The sequence below is a fragment of the Triticum urartu genome, chromosome 7 (assembly GCF_003073215.2).
Source record: "Triticum urartu cultivar G1812 chromosome 7, Tu2.1, whole genome shotgun sequence".
Taxonomy (NCBI): domain Eukaryota; kingdom Viridiplantae; phylum Streptophyta; class Magnoliopsida; order Poales; family Poaceae; genus Triticum; species Triticum urartu.
The window spans coordinates 115,465,344-115,474,881 of NC_053028.1; positions in this window are offsets into that span (position 1 = coordinate 115,465,344).

A 9,538-nucleotide genomic window follows, 5' to 3' on the forward strand; every position below is an offset into this window, starting at 1 on the left:
AACAAATAAATCCTCGCAACCAACGCGATAAGGGGTTGTCAATCCCTACACGGTCACTTACGAGAGTGAGATCTGATAGATATGATAAGATAATATTTTTGGTATTTTTATGATAAAGATGCAAAGTAAAATAAAAGGCAAAGGAAATAAATAAGTATTGGAAGATTAATATGATGAAGATAGACCCGGGGGCCATAGGTTTCACTAGTGGCTTCTCTCAGAGAGCATAAGTATTTACGGTGGGTAGAACAAATTACTGTTGAGCAATTGACAGAATTGAGCATAGTTATGAGAATATCTAGGTATGATCATGTATATAGGCATCACGTCCGAGACAAGTAGACCGACTCCTGCCTGCATCTACTACTATTACTCCACACATCGACCGCTATCCAGCATGCATCTAGAGTATTAAGTTCAAGAGAACAGAGTAACACTTTAAGCAAGATGACATGATGTAGAGGGATAAACTCATGCAATATGATAAACCCCATCTTGTTATCCTCGATGGCAACAATACAATACGTGCCTTGCTGCCCCTACTGTCACTGGGAAAGGACACCGCAAGATTGAACCCAAAGCTAAGCACTTCTCCCATTGCAAGAAAGATCAATCTAGTAGGCCAAACCAAACTGATAATTCGAAGAGACTTGCAAAGATAACCAATCATACATAAAAGAATTCAGAGAAGATTCAAATATTGTTCCATAGATAAACTTGATCATAAACCCACAATTCATCGGTCTCAACAAACACACCGCAAAAGAAGATTACATCGAATAGATCTCCACAAGAGAGGGGGAGAACTTTGTATTGAGATCCAAAAAGAGAGAAGAAGCCATCTAGCTAATAACTATGGACCCGTAGGTCTGAGGTAAACTACTCACACTTCATCGGAGAGGCTATGGTGTTGATGTAGAAGCCCTCCGTGATCGATGCCCCCTCCGGCGGAGCTCCGAAGGCCCCAAGATGGGATCTCGTGGATACAGAAAGTTACGGCGGTGGAATTAGGGTTTTGGCTCCGTATCTGGTAGTTTGGGGGTACATAGGTATATATAGGAGGAAGGAGTACGTCGGTGGAGCAACAGGGGGCCCACGAGGGTGGAGGGCGCGCCTGGGGGGTAGGCGCACGCCCCCTACCTCGTGGCCTCCTGGTTGATGTCTTGACGTAGGGTCCAAGTCCTCTGGATCATGTTCGTTCCGAAAATCACGTTCCCGAAGGACTCCGCTTGATATTCTTTTTCTGTGAAACCCTAAAATAGGCAAAAAAACAGCAATTCTGGGCTGGGCCTCCGGTTAGTAGGTTAGTCCCAAAAATAATATAAAAGTGTATAATAAAGCCCAATAATGTCCAAACAGAATATAATATAGCATGGAACAATAAAAAATTATAGATACGTTGGAGACGTATCCCTACGCCAAGTCAAGACATACCAAGTACCCATCATAAACTCTTATCCCTCGCATTACAATTATTTTTGCCATTTCGCCTCTCGTTTTCTCTCCCCACTTCACCCTTTGCCATTTTAATTCGCCCTCTTTTCTGTTTGCCCTTTTTCCGTTCGTCTCTTCCCGCTTTGCCTCTTGTGTGTCCGTGTGTTAGATCATTTGTTTCGTATTCATGGGCGAGCCCTTTCTCTCTTCCTTTGTCTCCCGATTTTGAAGTTCTTCACTTCAAACAAAGACAAGGAGAAAACTTAAAGGATGCTTGGTACCGAATGATAGAATCTTAACGTATTGCAACTATAGGGGGGATTTCAAGATTTTGGCTTTGCAATTTTTTGTTGGGCTAACCATGTCCCATAGACAACTTCTTGGACTTTTTCGCTAAAGGGAGTTTTATTGACGTTTGATTCCCAACATTGCGCATGAGATTATAGAGGGAATAGTAGGAATACTACCCCCACAAAAGGGACTCCATACTTCAATATGGGAACCCAAGTTTTTTGAGAAAATATGCAAAGTAACTAAATTTTTGCAAAAATCTCTCGAACCCTTAAAAATGTTAGTGGGAACCTTCACCACATGAATATGTGATCACTCTTTGTAATAAGTGGTTTGGATGCTCTAGATCTAAAGATCATCCGTGTATGAAGGGAAACGTAAGGAACCTCCCGGATCCGAGCAAACCCTATTTAAAAGGACAAAGAATGACAATACCTAGATATATTCTTGTTTTTTATGCCTAGCAAGGGGCGTTAAACGATAGCGCTTGTTGGGAGGCCACCCAATTTTATTTTTGTTTCTTGCTTTTTGTTCCTGTTTAGTAATAAATAAATCATCTATCCTGTGCTATGATTGTGTTTTTGATGTTTTAATTAGTGTTTGTGCCAAGTAAATCCTTTAGGATCTTCTTGGATGATTGTTATTTGATCTTGCTAAAATAAATAGAAAGTATGCGCTCACGAGAATAATTTCCATTTTTAACCAGAGAGCGATAAAATACTGATTTCAACTTCCGGAAATCAATATACAAATTATTTAGGATGTCCTAATTTCTCAGGATTTTTGGAGTTACATAAGTATTCGAAACCTACAGATTAATACAGACTGTTCTGTTTTTGACAGATTCTGTTTTTCGTGTGTTGTTTGCTTATTTTGATGAATCTATGGCTAGTATCGGGGGGTATGAACCATAGAGAAGTTGTAATGTAGTAGGTTTAACACCAGTATAAATAAAGAATGATTTTATTATAGTACCTTAAGGTGGTCATTTGTTTTCTTATACTAACGGAGCTCATGAGATTTTCTGTTGAGTTTTGTGTTGTGAAGTTTTCAAGTTTTTGGGTAAAGATTTGATGGATTTTGGAACAAGGAGTGGAAAGAGCCTAAGCTTGGGGATGCCCAAGGAAACCCAAGGTAAAATTCAAGGACATCCAAAAGCCTAAGCTTGGGGATGCCCCAGAAGGCATCCCCGCTTTCGTCTTCATCTATCGGTAACTTTACTTGAGGCTATATTTTTATTCACCACATGATATGTGTTTTGCTTGGAGCGTCTTGTATGATTTGAGTCTTTGCTTTTTAGTTTACCACAATCATCCTTGCTGTACACACCTTTTGGGAGAGAGACACATGAATTGGAATTTATTATAATACTCTATGTGCTTCACTTATATCTTTTGAGCTAGATAATTTTGCTCTAATGCTTCACTTATACCTTTTTAGAGCACGGTGGTGGTTTTATTTTATAGAAATTATTGATCTCTCAAGCTTCACTTATATTATGTTGAGATTCTTTTAGAACAACATGGTAATTTGCTCTGGTTATGAAATTAGTCCTAATATGATAGGCATCCAAGATGGGTATAATAAAAACTTTCATATATAGTGCATTAAATGTTATGAGAAGTTTGATCCTTGATAGTTGTTTTGAGATATAAAGGTGGTAATATTAGAGTTGTGCTAGTTGAGTAATTATGGAATTAACAAATACTTGTGTTAAAGTTGGCAAGTCCCGTAGCATGCACGTATGATAAACGTTGTGTGACAAATTTGAAGCATGGGGTGTTCTTTGATTGCTTTCCTTAAGAGTGGCGGTCGGGGACAAGCGATGGTCTTTTCCTACCAATCTATCCCCCTAGGAGCATGAGCGTAGTGCTTGGTTTTGATGACTTGTAGATTTTTGCAATAAGTATGTGAGTTCTTTATGACTAATATTGAGTCCATGGATTATACGCACTCTCACCCTTCCATCATTGCTAGCCTCTTCGGTACCGTGCATTGGCCTTTCTCACCTCGAGAGTTGCTGCAAACTTCGCCGGTGCATCCAAACACCGTGATATGATACGCTTTATCACACATAAACCTCTTTATATCTTCCTCAAAACAGCCACCATACCTACCTATTATGGCATTTACATATCCATTCCGAGATATATTGCCATGCAACTTTCCACCATTCCTTTCATTATGACACGCTCCATCATTTTCATATTGGCTCGCATGATCATGTAGTTTACATCGTATTTGTGGCAAAGCCACCTTCATAATTATTTCATACATGTCACTCTTGATTCGTCGCATATCCCGGTACACCGCCGGAGGCATTCATATAGAGTCATGTTTTGTTCTAAGTATCGACCTGTAATTCTTGAGTTGTAAGTAAATAAAAGTGTGATGATTTTCATTATTAGAGCATTGTCCCATGTGAGGAAAGTTCTTCGAAAAGAAAAAAAAGAAAAAAGAGAGAAAGGCCATAAAAAAGGAGAGGCCCAAAAAAATGAGAGAAAAAGAGAGAAGGGGCAATGTTACTATCCTTTTTCCACACATGTGCTTCAAAGTAGCACCATGATCTTCATGATAGAGAGTCTCTTATGTTATCACTTTCATATACTAGTGGGAATTTTTAATTATTGAACTTGGCTTGTATATTCCCACAATGGGCTTCCTCAAAATGCCCTAGGTCTTCGTGAGTAAGCAAGTTGGATGAACACCCACTTAGTTTCTTTTGTTGAGCTTTCATATATTTATAGCTCTAGTGCATCCGTTTCATGGCAATACCTACTCCTTGCATTGACATCAATTGATGGGCATCTCCATAGCCCGTTGATTAGCCGCGTAAATGTGAGACTTTCTCTTTTTGTCTTCTCACACAACCTCCATCATCATATTCTATTCCACCCATAGTGCTATATCCATGGCTCGCGCTCATATATTGCGTGAAAGTTGAAAGAGTTTGAAAAGACTAAAGTATGAAACAATTGCTTGGCTTGTCATCGGGTTGTGCATGATGGGAGCATTTTGTGTGACGAAAATGAAGCATGGCCAAACTATATGATTTTGTAGGGATAAGCTTTCTTTGGCTATGTTATTTTGATAAGACATGATTGCTTGGTTAGTATGCTTGAAGTATTATTATTTTTATGTCAATATTAAACTTCTGTCTAGAATCTTTGATCTAAACATTCATGCCGCAATAAAGAGAATTACATTGAAAATTATGTTAGGTAGCATTCCACATCAAAAATTCTGTTTTTATCATTTACCTACTCGAGGACGAGCAGGAATTAAGCTTGGGGATGCTTGATACGTCTCCAACGTATCTATAATTTTTGATTGTTCCATGCTATTATATTATCTGTTTTGGATGTTTATGGGCTTTATTATGCACTTTTATATTATTTTTTGGGACTAACCTATTAACCGAAAGCCCAGTGCAAATTGCTGTTTTTTTTGCCTATTTCAGTGTTTCGCAGAAAAGGAATATCAAACGGAATCCAAACGGAATGAAACCTTCGCGAGGATCTTTTTGAACAAACGCAATCTAGGAGACTTGGAGTGGGCGTCAAGGAAGCAGCGAGGCGGCCACGAGGTAGGGCGGCGTGCCCCCCACCCTCATGGGCCCCTCGTAACTCCACCGACCTACTTTTTGGCCTATATATACTCTTATACCCTAAAAACATCGAGGGGAGCCAAGAAACCACTTTTCCACCGCCGCAACCTTCTGTACCCGTGAGATCCCATCTGGGGACCTTTTCCGGCGATCTGCCAGAGGAGGATTCGATCACGGAGGGCTTCTACATCAACACCATAGCCTCTCCGATGATGTGTGAGTAGTTTACCACAGACCTTCGGGTCCATAGTTATTAGCTAGATGGCTTCTTCTCTCTCTTTGGATTCTCAATACAAAGTTCTCCTCGATGTTCTTGGAGATCTATTCGATGTAATTCTTTTTGTGTGTTTGCGAGATCCGATGAATTGTGGGTTTATGATTAAGATTATCTATGAACAATATTTGATTCTTCTCTGAATTCTTATATGCATGATTTGATATCTTTGCAAGTCTCTTCGAATTATCAGTTTGGTTTGGCCTACTAGATTGATCTTTCTTGCAATGGGAGAAGTGCTTAGCTTTGGGTTCAATCTTGCGGTGTCCTTTCCCAGTGATAGCAGGGGCAGCAAGGCACGTATTGTATTGTTGCCATCGAGGATAAAAAGATGGGGTTTATATCATATTGCTTGAGTTTATCCCTCTACATCATGTCATCTTGCCTAATGCGTTACTCTGTTCTTATGAACTTAATACTCTAGATGCATGCTGGATAGCGGTCGATGTGTGGAGTAATAGTAGTAGATGCAGAATCGTTTCGGTCTACTTGACACGGACGTGATGCCTATGTTCATGATCATGCCTAGATATCATCATAACTATGCGCTTTTCTATCAATTGCTCGGCAGTAATTTGTTCACCCACCATAATATATGCTATCTTGAGAGAAGCCACTAGTGAAACCTATGGCCCTGGGTCTACTTTACATCATATAAGTTTCTGATCTACAATTTTAGTTTATTATTTATTTTTCAATCTTTACTTTTCAATCTATACAACAAAAATACCAAAACTATTTATCTTATTATCTTTATCAGATCTCAGTTTCGTAAGTGACCGTGAAGGGATTGACAACCCCTTTATCGCGTTGGTTGCGAGGTTTTTGTTTGTTTGTGCAGGTACTATGTGACTTGTGTGTAGTCTCCTACTGGATAGATACCTTGGTTCTAAAAAACTGAGGGAAATACTTACGCTACTTTGCTGCATCACCTTTCCTCTTCAAGGGAAAACCAACGCATACTCAAGAGGTAGCAGTGGGGAGTGTCTGTAGTGGTAGCCCTTCTTCACAACCGTCGGGGGAGGCAATTCTCGTTGGTACCTCAATGGGGTTGGATGGCGGTGGATGCGGTTCCATCTAGACCTTTGTTATGGCACTAGGTCGGGCATCAACGCAGGGTTCGGGTTGGGAGCATGACGAAGATGGTGTAGGAGGGGCCTGTTGGAAATATGCCCTAGAGGCAAATAATAAAAGTATTATTATATTTCTTTGATCATGATAATTGTCTTATTCATGCTATAACTGTATTATCGGAAATCGTAATGCACGTGTGAATACATAGACCATAATATGTCCCTAGTAAGCCTCTAGTTGACTAGCTCGGTATCAACAGATAGTCATTGGTTTCCTGGCTATTGACATTGGATGTCATGATAACGGGATCACATCATTAGGAGAATGATGTGATGGACAAGACCCAATCCTAAGCATAGCACAAAGATCGTGTAGTTCGTTTGCTAGAGCTTTTCCAATGTCAAGTATCTTTTCCTTTGACCATGAGATCGTGTAACTCCCGGATACCGTAGGAGTGCTTTGGGTGTATCAAACGTCACAACGTAACTGGGTGACTATAAAGGTGCACTACAGGTATCTCCGAAAGTGTCTGTTGGGTTGACACGGATCGAGACTGGGATTTGTCACTCCATATAACGGAGAGGTATCAATGGGCCCACTCGGTAATACATCATCATTATGAGCTCAAGGTGACCAAGTGGTTGATCACGGGATCATGCATTACGGTACGAGTAAAGTGACTTGCCGGTAACGAGATTGAACAAGGTATTGGGATACCGACGATCGAGTCTCGGGCAAGTAACATACCGATTGACAAAGGGAATTGTATACGGGGTTGATTAATCCTCGACATCGTGGTTCATCCGATGAGATCATCGTGGAGCATGTGGGAGCCAACATGGGTATCCAGATCCCGCTGTTGGTTATTGACCGGAGAGTCGTCCCGGTCATGTCTGGCATGTCTCCCGAACCCGTAGGGTCTACAACTTAAGGTTCGGTGACGCTAGGGTTGTGAAGATATGTATATGCAGTAACCCGAATGTTGTTCGGAGTCCCGGATGAGATCCCGGACGTCACGAGAGTTCCGGAATGTCCGGAGGTAAAGAATTATATAATAGAAGTGCTGTTTCGGCCATTCGGGACAAGTTTCGGGTCATCGGTATTGTTACCGGGACCACCGGAAGGGTCCCGGGGGCTCCACCGGGTGGGCCACCTGTCCCGGGGGCCACATGGGCTGTAGGGGGTGCGCCTTGCCTACATGGGCCAAGGGCACCAGCCCCAAAAGCCCATGCGCCTAGGTTTCCACAAAAGGGAAGAGTCCCAATGGTGGAAGGCACCTCTAGGTGCCTTGGGGGGGAGGGAAACCTCCCCTTGGCCGCCGCACCTAGGAGATTGGATCTCCTAGGCTGCGCACCACCCCCCCTTGGCCCTCCTATATATAGTGGGGGAGAGGAGGGATTTCATACCTCAGCCTTTGGTGCTTCCTCTCTCCCCGTTACGTCTCTCTCTCGTAGTATAGGCGAAGCCCTCCTACTGTGACGCCCTGCATCCATCACCACGCCGTCGTGCTGCTGGATCTTCATCAACCTCTCTTCCCCCCTTGCTGGATCAAGAAAGGAGGAGACTTCATTCGTTCCGTACGTGTGTTGAACGCGGAGGCACCGTCCGTTCGGTGCTTGATCATCGGTGATTTGAATCACGTCGTGTTCGACTACATCATCCCCGTTCTTTGAACGCTTCCGCTCGCGATCTACAAAGGTATGTAGATGCATCCGATCACTCGTTGCTAGATGAACTCCTAGATGGATCTTGGTGAAACGAGTAGGAAAATTTTTGTTTTCTGCAACGTTCCCAACAGTGCATCATGAGCTAGGTCTATGCGTAGTTCTCTTGCACGAGTAGAACACAATTTGTTGTGGGCGTTGATGTTGTCAACTTTCTTGCCGCTACTAGTCTTATCTTGCTTCAACGGTATTGTGGGATGAAGCGGCCCGGACCAACCTTACACGTATGCTTACGTGAGACCGGTTCCACCGACAAACATGCACAAGTTGCATAAGGTGGCTGGCGGGTGTCTGTCTCTCCTACTTTAGTTGGAGCTGATTCGATGAACAGGGTCCTTATGAAGGGTAAATAGAAGTTGACAAATCACGTTGTGGCTTTCACGTAGGTAAGAAAACGTTCTTGTTAGAACCCTACTTCAGCCACGTAAAACCTGCAACAACAATTAGAGGACGTCTAACTTGTTTTTGCAGCAAGTGCTTTGTGATATGATATGGCCAAAGTTGTGATGAATGATGAATGATCTATATGTGATGTATGAGATGTTCATGCTATTATACAAGGAATCACAACTTACATGTCGATGAGTATGACGGTGACAGGATGATCATGTGAGCCCCAAGATGGAGATCAAAGGAGCTATGTGATATTGGCCATATCATGTCACTATTATTATTTGATTGCATGTGATGTTTATCATGTTTTGCATCTTGTTTACTTAGAACGACGGTAGTAAATAAGATGATCCCTTACAACAATTTCAAGAAGTGTTCTCCCCTAAATGTGCACCATTGCTACAGTTCGTCGCTTCGAAGCATCACGTGTTAATCGGGTGCGATAGATCCTTTCATTCACATACAACGGGTGTAAGACAGTTTTACACATGCAAAAACACTTAGGGTTAACTTGACGAGCCTAGCATGTACAGACATGGCCTCGGAACACAGAGACCGAAAGGTCGAACACGAGTCGTATGGAAGATACGATCAACATGGAGATGTTCACCGACGATGACTAGTCCGTCTCACGTGCTAATCGGACACGGCTTAGTCGACTTGGATCGTGTAACACTTAGATGACTAGAGGGATGTCTAATCTGAGTGGGAGTTCATTAATAATTTGATTATATGAACTTA